This window comes from Astatotilapia calliptera, chromosome 6, assembly GCF_964374335.1.
Source record: "Astatotilapia calliptera chromosome 6, fAstCal68.1, whole genome shotgun sequence".
NCBI lineage: Eukaryota > Metazoa > Chordata > Actinopteri > Cichliformes > Cichlidae > Astatotilapia > Astatotilapia calliptera.
The window spans coordinates 10114343-10131320 of record NC_137427.1 but is presented as its reverse complement, the minus strand read 5'-3'; the positions used below and the strand labels follow the sequence as shown (position 1 = coordinate 10131320).

At 39.6% G+C, this 16978-nt stretch overlaps 1 pseudogene across 1 annotated transcript in view; it reads right to left on the bottom strand.

The window, feature by feature from the left end:
• Window positions 1-16978, bottom strand: part of LOC113023794 (scavenger receptor cysteine-rich domain-containing protein DMBT1-like) — a 41000-nt pseudogene that overhangs the window by 18878 nt on the left and 5144 nt on the right. Inside the window, exons 8-16 of the transcript XR_013909369.1 lie at window positions 16453-16767; window positions 16088-16296; window positions 15673-15821; window positions 14490-14732; window positions 14242-14401; window positions 14068-14143; window positions 1681-1970; window positions 713-1020; window positions 278-303 (exon numbers count right to left, since the gene is read on the bottom strand). The product of XR_013909369.1 is annotated as a scavenger receptor cysteine-rich domain-containing protein DMBT1-like (transcript). The remainder of the gene's footprint in view (window positions 1-277; window positions 304-712; window positions 1021-1680; window positions 1971-14067; window positions 14144-14241; window positions 14402-14489; window positions 14733-15672; window positions 15822-16087; window positions 16297-16452; window positions 16768-16978) is intronic.

Genomic DNA, 16978 nt, shown 5'->3' with positions numbered 1-16978 from the left:
CATTAGTGTCTTAATTAGATCCCATCCGTATTTGAAAAAGGAAAAGACAGTGAATCACACAGTGAGTTTATGTCTAACTAGAAATTATTTACCTGAAGGGCTTCCTGTGAAAATATGCACAAGTATGAGTAAAAATAGTCCAGCAGGTGCTCCCATAATTGATCACATCCACCACTCAAACTAGATGAAAAAGACCAATGAGATGTTTTAAAACTTATTACCCGTATGTCATCTTATTCTGCATAAAATCTATAACTTCTGATGTGTCTGTACTTACCCTGGAGACACTCTGAGAATCCAGCTCTTAAGCTCACAGCAAGGATGGGAATTTATAGGCCTGTTTCTGTGTGCAAAGGACAAATTGAAGTGATTGATGGTGAAATATATAAGTGGGTAAGATAGAGAACTTATTCATATGACATCAAAGGAGTTACTTATTAATCTAAGAAGAAAAAGAAGGTCACATTCAAACTGAACTGACACATCCACAAAGCTTGAGTCAATAATTTATATGGTACAACAATTAGAGTCAGCCAGAGTCATAACTTGATGTTTGCACATTCCAGCAATGAAAATACCAAATGAGGTCAAGATGAGTATCTCCACAAACCATTACCATAACTTAACATTTTAAGTGCATTATTTCAATTTTTCAGTCTGTAGGAACTTTAACTTCGTCCACATACAACACGGGCATCTTCATGGTGACCACAGTTGTGGTTCATTTCCAAAACATCTTACATTGTCCAACCAGATGGGTCCGCTGCCCTGTCCAAAAGCTGCATTTTGTGGTGCTGAACGAGCACTTCCACAGCTCAGTTGTCTGCACACCACGTTGGCATCATTCAGATCCCACAAATCATCTCACACTGTGCCCCACTGTCCACTGTGGAAGGTCTTCACGCTGCCAGAGTAGATGCTGCTACCATTAACCAGACGGACCACCCCCCTCGACTTCTGTGCTGTTGTCCACTCAAGTTGTGGTAGGTGGAATAGGTGTGGTTTGGGGAACTCTAGCATCTGTTATATTGACCTTTGTTGACGATAATAATAATCATGCACTCAGAAGCCTTTAACCCAACTGAATCAGTAACAGGTTAATCATATTTAAAGTCCAACATTACCTTCACAGTATGCAAGTTGGTATGTGGGTGGTCCCACAAGTTTGTAGACATAGTAGTTTGCATATGTTTGACATGAATGGTCTGTGACCGATAGTAGCAGCAGCTGCCACTCCAAACATTGCACACAGTGCGATTTACAATTTCACCTGACCATGTGGGATGAGGTTGTGTTATCCACAAAGGCGCATCGGTTCCACACCTGTTTGATTCCACACACCACTCTGGAATACTGTAACAGTTGTAACCCCCTATCTCTGTTATGGATTCCGCCGTGTGTACGCGGACTAGTGTGCTCCCAAGTAACTTGTGGTAGAGCTAGCACTTTTAATTTTGATATTTAAAATAAATGAGTACTTGTGGAAAGTTAAAAGCTGTTGCTCATTTGCTATCCACCTGCACACCTCCACGGCTGACTTCATCTCCACCTCATGTTACTATACGAGCACTGGTTTGGTCCAGAAACAGGCGATACCAGCCTTCCCAGTTTTTTACCTCGATCACAGTGTATATCCAAAATATCTTCGGCAGTCATCATTCAATGTGATGTAGTTCTGACAGGGTCCACACATTGGGAATTGATGCAGTCCATGCCTGAAGGACAAACTGTGTTTCCACAGGGAATCAGCACAGATTGGGAAGAGACGGACAGTCTGGTGTTGGAGGAAAGCTCCAGACATTTATATGATCCCGGTGTGTTGTAACAGATCTGAAATGATGTGCATGGTGAGTTTGAGAAGGAACACTCCTCATTGTTCACACAGCCCTTCTCTGCGAACCAGTGGTAACCTCGGTTACAGCAAGAAGAGTCACTGCAGATTTTTGGGTCATAGCTGGTGAGGCCTTCACCTACAAAGCCATCTTTACAGACACAAGCGAGTGCACGGCCTTGTTCACATGACTGCGAGCCGGTGGTTTCAGGATGACAAGAAGTACAGCTGGTAACACAAGTTCCTGCAGAAAGAAAAGCCATATACTGATGCATCCATTTAAATAGAGGTTAAATGTTTTATGGGCCAGGATATTTTCCTCCTGCATTCATTCTTTCATTCATTACAGAGCGACACAAATCTGACAACATTCTTATAAATCAAATTATATATCAGTCTATAAAATTATTAACATTATTCTCATATTTGTAAGTGCAAGACACTTACAGACATTAGAATAGAGAAACATGTCGGTCAAAGATGCAGCGAGGAGACTTTTTGGGTTAAAAACGTTCTATTTTTTAAAAATCTGATCTGACGATGACTGCATTTTAAAAAACGTTTTAAAAATCCTAAAACTTTGTTAGTGTCTGTACTGAATCTTTAATTTCGAATGAGTGTGAGCCTGAGAATATATATATATGACCTCTTTCTGTGTTTCTTTGTTGGAAGACATAAATTGCTCATTTATAACACTTATTATTATTATGTTATTATTATCAGTCTTGGCGTCTGAGTTGAAACGCGATATTTGCACGTTGTATATATTGTTTAACCTGATAATCTTACCTCAGGTTCCTCTTATCAAATTCTCATCTGATAATATTTCAAATGATGCCAAGTGAACTTTAACACTGATCATCATGCATGTATTTCTCAGTTTATCTGCATTTATGTGACTGGCTTTAAAAACTTGATTTTCATCGTCATACTGGCTTCTTGGAAAGCAGGACTTGTGCATCAAACTTGGCTGACCCAATCTGATTTATTGCATTTTTTGATACTTTCTTGTCACTTCTTATTGGAATAAATAGTATTACATAGTATCTCTTAAGTCGGTTGCAGTTTCTGCTTTGCTATATTTAAGTTAATGACAGCCTCCTTATTTTTTCTGAGAAATGCTTGCCAGAGAAGAGTCCAAAATCAACAGAAAGCTTTTTAAAAAGCCATATATTTATGTACACAAGGGCCTAAGTTGGAGGGAGGAGTCGGATTGAATACCCAAGGCCTCAGTAGCAGGAGGCCTGTTGCAATCCTAGAATGAAAATTTGGTTTTGTTTAACATTTTCTTACTCAAAATAATCAGCTTCTGGGAATGTTAATAAATTATATATAGGTGACTGCTAATATGCACTTTGAGTCATGTTTTTTAGTATAAGCACTGAGAATGAGGAAAAAGTTAACTGAGGAAAGTTAGCTGTTAACAAATGTATTTTAAAATAAAGGTGAGAGGAGCACAGTTGACTGAATGGTTTATGCAGGCAGCCGTTCTTACAGTCAGTAAGCCAATTCCCAGATGTGACCGCATGTCAAAATGAGCCATCACAGCTAAAAGGCATGAAAAGCAACCATCCTTCATTTCCAAACAGCCAGATGGTGAATAAGCATGAGCGTCCCATCTCCAAATGGTGTGAAACAAAGTGAGTTGATACAATAACAATCATTTGTACTGATAGCAGCTTGAACAGAAAGCAACACGTGTGAGAGATATGGCTATGACATGGTTATGGATCAAGAAAGACAGAAGAGCTCTCAAAGAGGGGTTCCAGAGTCATGTGCTACAACCCTGTTTACATCTCTCAGGATGTATTTAACACTCTGACTGGTATTAGATGTGAAATAACCACAGTCAAACACAATTAGCTTCATTATAGGCTTTGTGCGTATTTTTATCTTCATCATGAATAGACTCATCTTCACCTGCTTTTTTCTTTTCACAACGGCACAGTGGTTAGCACTGTTGCCTCATAGCAAGAAGGTCCTAGTTCGACTCCACCACCTGGCTGGGACCTTTTCTGTGTGGAGCATGTTCTCCTGTGTTCGTGTGGGTTCTCTCTCTGGGTACTCTGGTTCCTCCCACAGTCCGAATACATACAGTTTGTGGGGTTATGTTAATTTGTAAATCCAAATTGTTGCCTCGAGGCAAGTGTTTAAAGTCCCTGTCAGTACTTGAATGTGGGTATTTAGATCCTCATCATTAATAGATTCGTCTTTACATGATTTTTATTGACTGACGGCTCTGTTCACTAAAGCAATGTGGCTGTCATATAATTTTGTTACAACATTTCTGAATTGGTGGATACATAGAAATAGCAAAAAGAAGGACAAATACAAATATAGAAATCTCTCATGTGAAATCTCCTTGAGTTTTTTCCTCTCACTGTACTGATCTTTATTTGTTAATGAATAATCAGGTCCTCAGATGACAGGAGGCTCAACAAGTCAACAAGGACAGGTTAAATAATAAATAAGGCTGTAAAAAATCAGAAACTTGTTTTAGTGATAAAAATCTAATTGCAGAATCTTTTTGTCCTGTTTTCTCATGTTTATCCTGTTGTTCTTAAAATGGACAGGATACATTATGGAATGAAGCAAAGAAAAGACTTTTGAGAACAGGAAGTGCTCTCTTTAAAAAATGTACTCTTCACATCCCACGGCTGCTCACTCAAATATGTGAACGCTTGCTACCAAACAAATTTCCTGTAGATGAACAGTTAAGACAACCTTGAATTTTGAACCTTGACGTGTGTGTGATCATTTGATTCAGAAAGAGTCATAAATAATCATTTAGGAAATGAATATAATTACCACATTTGTCTTGGCCCTATGCCTATCAGTGACCATGTAATCTACTTTCCCTTTCATCATGGGAAGCCAAGTAGACGCACCCTTATGGAAAACACTGTCCTCAGCTGGAGAAAGGTAAAAAAAATAAAATAAAAAAAATTATACAGCATAATCAGGGACCATATAATGACCAAAAATGTGCCTGAGAGCAGCACCACTTTGAGATTATTGACCTGGATTTCACAACTTATCTTTGTGCCTGTGCGTGTGTGTATGATTGTGTGTGTATAATCACTTCACCCCACCAATCATTCTGCTGAGTCAAGTGATCACTGTTATCTCACTGCTATCTCTCCTCTCTTCCTCAAAGCCTTTGTGGGAAAACTCTGTTTCAGCCTCTCACTAAAGACTCAGGTGGGTTCTTTTGCCCCCGAATCCTCTTCTTTCTACTGGAATTAGAGTTTGTTTTTAGGTTTTATTATTAAGTATATTTGTCTCAAATTTGTTTTTAAAACTTTAAGTAAACAGTTTTTAGATTTAAATGTTTTATATAAATGTGATTTGACTAAATAAGAAGACGCTTCCTACGTATTCTTTACATCTTAGAAACCACGTGGTAATCCACCATAGGAACGCCAAGCAAAACAACACTATTGTACAAAAACACAGAGAAAAGATGAAAAATGTTTAAAAACAACATATAACAGATGGGCTGAAGAAGATGATTTTAAATAAAGGACATTTGTGGTGTTTTAGTCACAAAATCTTGAAGAATCATATTTTTTTATGTTTTATATTTATTTGCACCAGAGTACCAAAAGAATTCATTAATTTTGGCAGTTTTATTTGCACAAACATTATTCTTGAATGTTTGACACTTCATGAAATGTCATGAAGTGGAGCTAAAGAGAAAAATCTCAAGTAACATTTTGCAACTAATTTGGTTAATTTCTATAAGGTCATTAACATTGCTGGGTAATTGTATTTCAAATCAACCAAGTCCTCTGCTTGACCAGCAGGGCTTGGTTGTCCAAAGATTGCAAAGTCCCATATTTGAACACACATAAATCCAAAAATCCAATGTGAAATTCCCAGTCACAAAAATGAAAAAATTCTATTCCATGTTGACTCATCAAATTGTTTAGACTATTTTTTGTTAAACCATCTCAGATTCATCTACACTTTTTGTTATCCATATTTACGTTTTTAGTGGAAGAAACGAGGGAAAAATAAGAATTTGCATATTAATGATTAAGGAACTGACCTCCCAGACCATTGTTCCTTCAGCCGTTATGCAGCGTACTGTTTATAAGATTGGGGAAACCTGCACTCAGCTGAGACCGAAGAAGTCACTTGGATTAGTGACGAAACGTTTCTCCCACTGAAAACTTCACGTCCAGATGAGCAGAATCAAACTTTGGTGATTTACTTGTAGTCATTCTATTTCCTCTGTACTAATACTTAGGTTTATCCCAGCTGTGACCAGTTTCCAGCCCTCCTGATTATCAGGGGCGGATCTACTGGGGTGGCATGTGCCACAAGTGGTTGATTGTTACACTCTGGAAATGGAATGAAGGTGAGTGTTATTAACCTTCTGGGGCCGACGGACGCAACACTATCAAGAAAGAGAGAGAGAGAGAGAGAGAGAGGAAGAGAGAGAGAGACAGAAAGGGGTACACAGACACTTTGCGCAAGCACCGTCTCCACCTCACTGAAGCCAGTAAACACGTCACTGGATTTGGCCCGGTGGCAAATTCATAAAAGGAGACATAAGCCTGCTTTGTTATAATATTTACCTCCACAGATGACTCTGGCATCTTTACAGTTAACACAATTGTGGACCCCAAACCAAGTATGTTTGCATTTGGTAGTGCTATTAGCGCTGCCACAGCCCAACTGTCTGCACACCACATTGGCATCATTAAGATCTCAGGAATCATCACCAACAGAAAAACAAAATATTAATTGGGGTAAGTAAAATAAGAATAATGTTATTGGTAGACAAGGCTTGCTATGATGACTGCTAACATATAGGATGATGTGGAAGAATGGGGGAAGGTGTTGTTGCTTTGGGTCTTTGGGCAAGAGTTTCGTGTTTCTATTCTTAGTTTATTCTTTTGGATATTTCAGTCTGTAGTTCTTGTTACTTTTGTACTCTGGCTCTGTTTGCATTTTGAGCATTGGTTTATATCTCAGCATAACATCTCCAGTGTCCTTTTGTATCTTGTTAACACTTTGTCTCTCTCCGTGTTTGTTACTTCCTGTTTTATTTTCGCCCTCTGTTGTCTCCTGTGCAATCTATAAGAGATAAGAGACAGAGAAGCTGATACAGACTCTGGCTACGTCTACACTAATTTCAAATGATAAATTTGAAAACGACATTCTCGTCTAAAAACGCTCCGCGTCCACACTGTCGTTTTCAGTCATTTCCTAACAGTTGTTCATCTACACTGAAACGACTCAAAGCGCTTGTTTCTGTATTGCGCATGCGTGAAACGAAAACGATTCGACCTGCTAATTTCTGCCTGCTGTTTATTTACTTACCGGCTCTTTGAAACGTTGCTGTAAAATGTTGAGGAAAAGCACCAAGTTTTTTAAATGGACTGACAATGAGGTGGAGTTCTTGCTGCAAGTAACACAAAAGTACAAAGTAGCAAAAGTGAGTGAGAATTAAAGAATTTTCTAAATGCTCCGGATTCGCAGTCCACACTGCGATTCGAAAACGATGTTTTCAAATGTATCTGCTTTGGAGAGCATTTTCAAAGAGCTCAGTTTTCCTTGACCAAAAATGCCGTCTCAGTGTGGACGGAAGGCCAAAACGGAGAGAAAAAGATGCGTTCTCAAATGAAAACGTATTATGTGGACATGGCCTCTGGGTAGTAGGGAATTAGTTGCCAGATGACTTGGAAAGTACAGCTTAAGTGATGAGGGAAATTCCCAAGAAGGTGTTGTGTCCTCTGGACTGTGGAATTGGTGGTGGAATGAGGAAGTAAAGGAAAGTGTTCAAAACAAAACAAAGAGATCAGTGAAGAAAAAGAGGGGTAGTGAAGGACATGAAGAAAGTAGACTAGAGCAGCGGTCCCCAACCTTTTTTGCGCCACGGACCGGTTTATGCCCGACAATATTTTCATGGACCGGCCTTTAAGGTGTCGCGGATAAATACAACAAAATAAAACTAGTACCGGTACCGAAAAAAAGAAAATTTATTCATAACACACGTGAAAAGACCAAGGAAAACCGAGTAAACGATAAAAACGATAACAAAATAATGCTGAAAACCGATAAAAACCCTGAAAACTATACATTTCACACCTGAGCCTCAACTCTCGCGGCCCGGTACCAAACGACTCACGGACCGGTACCGGTCCAAGGCCCGGGGGTTGGGGACCGCTGGACTAGAGCACTGGGCGGCTTGGCGTACAGAAAAGAGAGAGGTAGCAAAGAGACAGCAAAGAGAAAAGACTTTTATTGACTTGTCTGAGAGAGAGGGTAGTTGCTGAGATAGTTTAGATATCTGCAGAGAAGATATAGAGTTGATGTATTTGACCAAAGATGTTGATTATGGAGCTTCCAGGTGCTGGACAACATAGATGATTCATGGATGTGGTGAAAGAGGAGATGCAGAGGGTTGGTGTGACAGAGGAGGGATAGGGTGAGATGGAGGTGATCCACTGTGGAGAGCATGCTAGGGAGCAGCCAGAAGAGGAAGAATGAAAACAGATAACCTATCTAACCAATTCAGGTTAAACTATTGCACTGATAAGATACCATATCTTGGTATTGTATCTTGATAGGATAAAATCTTGGTATCTTATCAAGATATGTTTGTTTTAGATTTGCTCTCACGTGATTTTTACTGTAAGATATGAGGAATAGGCTTTGATATAATCTGACCTCCTTTCTGTTTTATGCAGGTAGTGTCATACAACATTCAAGTCTTACAATTAGAGTCATTACAGAAGATGTCGTTAGGCCCCCGTTTTTTTAACAAATAAAAATGTAAAAAAAAATCTTTTGAATTTGAAGAAAAAACATACAAACTTGTCATATCTAAGATGGATTACATCTTACATCGCACTCAGAATAAGATCTCTGAGCGAAAATTGATTACATCTTGGAGAAGCTCACTGCAGTCGTTAGTTCTCAGAATCTGCTCTTTGAGCACAAGAAGGACAACATCACGGAGCGTAAGTTTGATAAGATTATGGAGAAGCTCACGGCTCTCCAACGGGAGATTGAGAGACCAGTGTCGGACTGTTAGAACAGCTTTGAAATTCACACGAGTTGTTCGCACTAAAGTAAAAACCACCATCACTTCATGCGGCTACCACTTCGGCGCCAGCTGTGATCTCAAGGCAGGAGCTGAACAAAAACACCCTGATAACAGACTGTGCTTAGACTGTTCTTCCTATCCTACGCAAGGCCACCTGGGTTGGCTGGAAGACTGTTTACTTAGCCTAGCAGGGCGGAGGACACTGTCTCAGCTGAACTCTGGACACACACACACACACACACACACACACACTGATACACACTCATCCCCCCTCCCTTTCCAAACTCCTTCGATGCTTGTCCCCTCCCGGGGAAGATGGCGGTCGACTGGACCAGCGCAGACATGCTGCAGGACCGGATGCGCTGTCTACACCGGCTCTCTCTTACCCTTTACCCACCCTGTTGCTTGTCTTGTGTTTCTATGGTGTACTGATAGTCATGTGCTTTTTGTGCTGAGGTGTTTTTTTCTGTTATCAAACTGTTCTCCCATTAGGAGCTCAGTCTGAGTGGAGTTTTTTTTTTCTCCTCCTCTCACCTCATGTTATGTATTTTCGTTGTTTTTTTCCTATCAGCCTACCTCTCTGACATGTCTTCCCAATGTGTTGTTTGTGTAAGTTTGGTCAGAAGGTTCCTTTGTAAGTGTGCATGCGCCATTAGCGTGCTGCCTGCTGTAACCCTAATTTCCTTCGGGATTAATAAAGTATTCTGATTCTGATTCTTAGATCAAAATATTACATAGACAAGACATCATATTATCCTAAACTAAGTGCACATGATAAGACCCAATGGGAAATAGTGATGTTATTTGATCTGGTCATATTCTATAATATTTGCCTCAAAGGCATGAATTCATCTGTAAAGAAAAACTAACATTTTTTCTGCCTATAGTCTGTTTTAAGATTAAAAGAACAAAAGCCTAGTGTTTGAAGTTAGTGAAAGAAAAAACAAGAGGCTCAACAGCACGATCAATTCATTTCACTTTTACTAACAATAAAAGCATTTAGACTGTCAAACACATGTATAAAAATTATAATACAACCAGCCCAAGTAGCCTCTTTTTCTCAACTAAAAGCCTGTAAACAAAAAACACTAGTGATGACAATGCTGTCTTATGCAGCAGTAGCCTCTCCTCTCGGACACACACGGCAATCAGCTTGTTACTATAAATACAATGAAAACCTTCACAGCCTTTATAAAACCATCTGATCAACTAGCATAACTGAAGAATTTTTTCAACTACTCCCGTCTGTGTGCCGCCAAACTAACTGACTGCTAAATGTAGATTTGATTTTAAATTTTCCTCAGTTACTTTTATAGTCTTCTGTAAGCTAAATTGAGTTCACTGACTGAAAAGGTGCTCTAGCCTGTGAGCTTCAGGTCAAGCAGCGTAAAACAGACTTTACAGGAAGGCGACACATAAAAACGCATTTATGCATTTTTGGAGTCACCAACTGAATACATGCAAATTCTGGCAGCAATGCAATGCATGCAGTTTGTGCTGATGTCACGGTGACATGCACAAAAAGCATTCCTTCAGCGGAGAATCTATGCACTGCTTGACAATTTTAAATTATAACTCAGGTCACATAAAAGGTGCTCAGTGTTAAGTTACTATGGCGATCTTACCAGGTACAAAGGAAGGCCACCTTTGTCACACTGAAATCTCGAGTTGAGGCTCAGCACAGCTCAGTAACCTGTTACATACATATATACATTATATATAATATTTATTTATATATATATAAATTATAATTTGAGTTAAAAAAAAAAGCACTGGATTGGACTCTAGACCAGTCAATCAAAAAGTAAACTCAGAGACACGCCCCTGAAAACATTAGCCATTACATGACCTTCAGCCACAGCATTCATCACATCACTTAACGTCCACCAGTGTGATAGCTTTATTTACAATAAAATAAATGAAATGTGAGGGTAAATAGCTTACTAAACACAAATCCAGTGTTTTGTTGGAGGCATCAAATGTAATAACAGGAGAGCGTAATTTTTACTTTGGTGCCTACAGAGTAGCATGAAAGACAGATATATCATCCTGGTCTAAACAGCATTATTTACCATTATTTAGCACTAATTAGGTGGTGCAGTTTGGTCGGTAACCTTTTGGAAAACTGTACAATTCTTGTAATTTTGTTTTTAACCTCCTAGGACCTGGCGTCCACATATGTGGACATCACATTTTTGGATGTCTAGACCAAAATACCTAATTTTGCTCTACAAGGGACTGATATCCACTTACGAGGACATTATACTGCCACTGTTCTATCAAAATTTAAAACGAATGTCCTCATATGTTGATCTCATTTTTCTCAGAAACAAAAATTAGGTTATAAAAAAAAAAATCAGGTAATTCTTTGTTTTTATATTCATTAGGTCCCAATCAGCCCAAATGGCAAAGAAAAATTAAAAATGCATGCCGTGAAAGAGTTCAGGTCTTAGGAGGTTAAATAATAAAGTCGAGATGTTATTGAAGGGCTGACCTTCAGCTTTAATTCAAAGGGTTTAACAAAACTATTAACTGCTTAGGAAGCCATTTTATACATAGTTCTGTATTTCAGAGGTTCAAAATTAACTAGATAAAATAACATAATTTTACATTTGAATACTTGGATGAGGATTCTTTGCTCTCAATAACTGCCTGAAGTTTAGAATCCATGAACATCACCAATCCCCCTCTGCGATTCGCTACCTTATCGTGGTGGAGGGTTTTGTGTGTTCCAGGGATCCCAGGGGCTGTGTTGTCTGAGGGCTTCTGCCCCCTGGTAGGGTCTCCCATGGCAAATTGGTCCTGGGTGAGGGACCAGACAAAGAGCGGTTCAGAAGACCATTATGAGAAGAGAACAGTTCACCCTGCCTGGGATAGGGTTACCAGGGCCCTTCCCTGGAGCCAGGCTCAGGGAGGGTGCCCGAGGGCGAGCGTATGGTGGCCAGGCCTTAGTCCATTGAGCCCAGCCGGGCACAGCCCAAAAAAAGGACATAGGCCCATCGTCCTGCAGGCCCACCACCCGCAGGAGGTATCACAGGGGTCGGGTGCATCGTGTGTCGGGCAGCAGCCAGGAGCGGAGGCCCTGGCAGACCGATCCCCGGCTACCAAGACAGCAACTGGGACGTGTGAACATCACCAAATGCTGTGGTTCCTCCTCTGAGATGCTTTAACAGGCTTTTATTGAGCCCATGTTCAGTTGTTACTTGTTTGTGGGTCTTTCTACCTTCAGTAACTGTAAACTATGGTCTACTAGGGTTCAGATCAGTGACTGATGTGTCTATTGAAGAATATCCCATTTCGTTGCCTTGAGAAATTCTTGCAGGATTTTGTTTAATCTGAGCAGAAAGTACAGTCGTGTACTCATCACCAGGAGTCACATCATCAGTAAACACAAAGTTAACTTGTTTCTATTCTTAACCATACATGCCAAGGCCATGACATTACCTGGTGATGTGGTATACTCTGGATCATACTCCTTCTTTATTTGACCACTCGTGAACTCTTCATTATCTTGCTCATAGGTATATATGTCTTTAAGTCAAATGATGGCCTGACTAAGCTGTTAATGCTGTACTTTTGTAAAAACCTCTTGAATTCAAGCTGGAATCTGCACTTCGCTCATATCTAGAAAATTCAGTGTTGCAGTGTACAGAGGAAAGATCACAGAAACAGTCATTGTCCAAAAGCTTACAGACCTGATTTTCATCATGTAATACAAATGACAACCTCATGGTGACGCCAGAGGAAAAGTCATCTGTTAACCAAAGTCATTCAAATCCTCCTTCTTTGACTGTTGATACCCATCCCAAATTTAATGGCAGTTTATCAAAATATGGAAAGTCAGTAAACCAACCCAGAGAGGAATCCAGTGTTTTTTTGAGAAAGATTATATTAGTTCCAGTAATAAAGAAAATGTTTTGTGAATATAATAATAAGGTTGGATATAATGTACTTAGCATATAACATATGAAATAACATATTAAATTCTACAATGTAACATCAGTTTGATTAAATTATATAGAATGAATTTGAAAAAAGGATTTAATTACATCATAGAAAGTCTTTCTGATATTACAGGATGTTACAAGCTCACCGAGCTGATTTATCCCGCAAAACAAAAAGAAGAAATGGTGGCATTTATTACTTCTAGGCTGGACTACTGTAATTCATTATCAGGATGTCCTAAAAATTCCCTGAAAACCCTTCAGCTGATCAAAAATACTGCAGCAAGAGTACTGACACAGACTAGAAAGCGATCAGATTTCTCCGATATTTGTTTCTCTTCACTGGCTTCCTGTTAAATCCAGAATCAGATTTAAAATCCTCTTCCTTACACACAAGGTCTAGAATAATCGGGCCCCATCTTATCATAATGATTTTATAGTACTGAATCACCCCATTAAAGCACTTCACTCTCAGACTACAGGCTTTATTGTGGTTCCTAGAGTATTTAAAAGTAGAATGGCAGGCAGAGCTTCTTCTTCTGTGGAACAAACTTCCAGTTCGGACTCGAGAGAAAGAAACTGGTGGAGGTTTCTTCCTGTTAAAAGTGTGTTTTTCCTTCCCACTGTCACCAAAGCACTTGGCCATAGAGGTCATATGTTTGTTGGTGTTTTCTCTGCTTTCTTTGTATTATTGTAGGGTCTAGACCTTACAACATAAAGCACCTTGAGGAAACAGTTGTTCTGATTCGGCACTTTATAAATAAAATTGCATTGAATTGAATTAATACCTTCTCTGCAATTTTCATACGGTGCAATGAAATGTAAAGGGTATGATTAGAGTGTGTGAACTGTGATACTTGGTGGCTTTGCAGTTTATCACCCAGTTGGTTTCACATTCTAGCATCAAGGTATAGTTTTTACAAATAGGATGCATACCTTATTTGGACAGTTTGCAGTTATACAATGAAAAAAAGCCCAAATGGAACATAATATCAAAAAAATATGTGTAAAATATTTGTGAATATTATATTTAAATCATCTCTCTTCTGAAAACAGAGTTCTGGCAGTTAATTTCACACTACAGAATGTTATTGGATGTTCCAGATCACTCAGCTGGCTTGTCCACTAAAAAAAAAGAAGAAGAAGAAAAAGTTGATATGGCAGTTATTAGTTTAATATAAATCACTATGTCAAGACATGAGCTCTGAATCCAGGTTTTAATTCATACTCACAAGTGATCGGTCCAATGGTGACGGGATTCATAAAAGCTGAGTTGGAAACAGAGCGATGTGCCCTACTTGTGCACGACTGCAAAGGGCAAAAGAATGAGAAAAGAGATATAGGATTTAAACCAGAGAAACCATTTTGGATTATGGAGTACTGCTAAAATGAAATGTGGAACTCACTGGTACACAGTTGTAGTTCCTCTGGTTACACAGGCTGAGGCTGCAGTGAAGATATATGTCTCTGTATTCACCCTGGAGCAGGAAGAGCAGAGCAGAGAAACGAGCTCGGAGGGACGAGCCGCTCTCAACTATTGACACCTTTAGGCGGTCAGTGGGACACCTGTGAGACAGGAGGGAGGAGATCAGCAGGGTCCACACACTTCACTGTATCTCACAAAGCATTGGTGAGGTTGGAGAGATGCACATACTTGTTCTGGATGAGAGGATATTGTGTGGGATCATCAGGGTTTGGTGAGTGAGTGGCGTAGCAGTCCTCCAGAACAGCTGCCAAAACTGGGTCTGTGTCCTCCACAGAGACGCCCACGTACAGAGGTGAACCCACTGGGAGGAAGACTTGGCCTGGTGGATAAGACTCAGTGTAGTTGGAGTTGCGGAACAGAGACATGGAGGCTCGAGCTTTTGGACCCGAACCTGAAATTCCTCCAGTGAACCTGACAAAGGGAAAGAAAATTATATAATGCAATGATCTCTCAGACACTACTTGCTGCTATTCTGTCTTTTTCCTGGTTTGTGTAAGAAGACAGCTTTGGATTTGTTTTCTTCAAAAGTCTGATGGTTCGAGCCCCAGCTCCTCCAGACCATATGCTGGAAATGTCTTTGGAGATGGTGCTAAACATGCATCCATTGGTATGTGAGCATGTGCAGATAAAAAGTGCTTCAAGTGCATATAATCAAGTAGTTGAACAAGTGAAATAGCACTGCCTAAATAACAGATTATATAGCTGATTTAAATTTTACACTAGAGTTTTAATCCAGTAAACATGTTTTGTTATGTTAATTGACAAATCTCCCTTTCTGACTGGAAAGAAGACTTTGTTTATTTTATTTTATAAACTTTATTTTATAAAGTCCAAGATATATATGTATTTTGAGCAAAAAGCAACAAAGTCTCTTGAGGAAATTGTGCGACTAAAAAGACATTTGCACTGGTAAAACGCTGCCTCCTGGTGGTAAATGTTTGTTAAATTCTGCATTGATTAATTACAAAACATATCTTTAAACTACAACTAGGCAGCAAACTGTTAACTGGATTGAGTAAACAACTTAATGTGGAGCTTTCTAAACAAACTGTAACGCTGTTTGGAAAGTAGCCTCACAGCTAAAAGCACTTAAGTTTATGCATGAAGGATCTGAAAATGACTTTCAGTGGTCATGTTAAATTACAAACAGCTCACAGTAATGCATGCTTACTCTCTCATAAATGGTTAAAAGAAACACACACAGTAAACAAGATTCATCTTAATTATTGCAGTTTGGTAACAGAATAATTGAAAAGAGTGGGGTAATAACTATACTATTACACACATGAGAGCCCTGAATTTTAGAGCTACATATACTAAGTGATGCTGCAGTTAAATTCAATGAACTTACAGGTCTGGCCTGATAGCTACATTCAGGCTGGCGTCTGTGTCCAGGGGATAAGCACAGGAGAAGGGAAGACCCACAGGAAGAGCGAAGGACAAATTAGTCAGAGGGTAGATGAATAAACTGTTGAAGTAGATGACATGTGTGCTGTTGGTCTGAAAGACAGATGATGACATTTTCAGTCAGTTAAGAAATCATGTCACCTAGAGAAAGTCTAATCACCAGAGACATGTCCACAGGGGTTAATACAGTGAATCCTTCTGAAGTCTCTGACTGCTGTTGCTCACTTTTTTCTCCTTGAATAACAAAAAGGCCATTTTATGCCAAAACACAGTCTACAGCCATCTTATCACAAATTAATTGCGCAGTAGTGTTTTTTAATGGGACAGTTAAACAATAGGAAAAAGAAATAAGTCTTTACCCTCAGCACATTTCCACAGGCACCTGCCCGAGCCTCCATTTCATACCAAACATAATCATCACGGACTCTGACCCAGGAACAGTTGCTGGAAGCCAGGTTGCCTGAGAAGGGGTTCAAACCGGAGGATGACATGCTGCCCATATGCAGACCAACTTGGATTTTATCACGGCCACAAATTAACTGTGAAGTCTGGAGTGGAGGCTGCTGGACTAAAGAAAAAGACATGAGGTCACTAATAAAAAATGAAAGCAGATGAAATAGGAAATACCAAATGAGGCCAGCATGAGTACTTCAATGTCATAATATAAGATAAGATAAAAGATTTCATTATTTCAATTTTTCAGTATGTGAGAACTTTAACTTACATTCACATACGACGCTGGCATCTTCATGGTGACCACAGTTGTGGACTCCAAGCCCGTTGTGTCTGCAGTCAGTTATTGATGATTCATTTCCAAAACAGTATACATCGTCCAACCAGATGGGTCCGCTGCCCTGTCCAAAAGCTGCACTTTGTAGTGCTGAACGAGCGCTTCCACAGCCCAGCTGTCTGCACACCACTTTAGCATCATTCAGGTCCCAAGAATCATCACACACTGTGCCCCACTGTCCATTATTGAAGACCTCCACTCTGCCAGAGCAGCGGTTCTGACCGTTGACCAGCCTCACTGACGAAAGAGCTAATAGAAAACCAAAAGAAGGAACACTGTCAAATTTTACTGGAATATTTTTCAATAGTAGTATCTGTACTTCTACTTAACTACAGAATTTCTATACTTTTGCTACCTCTGGTGGTGCTGTAAAAGATGACACCACTACAACATGTCAGTACATGAAACCTCTTGCTTCTTAGATATTCCAGGATCACCTATAAGTGATATTATTGCAAAG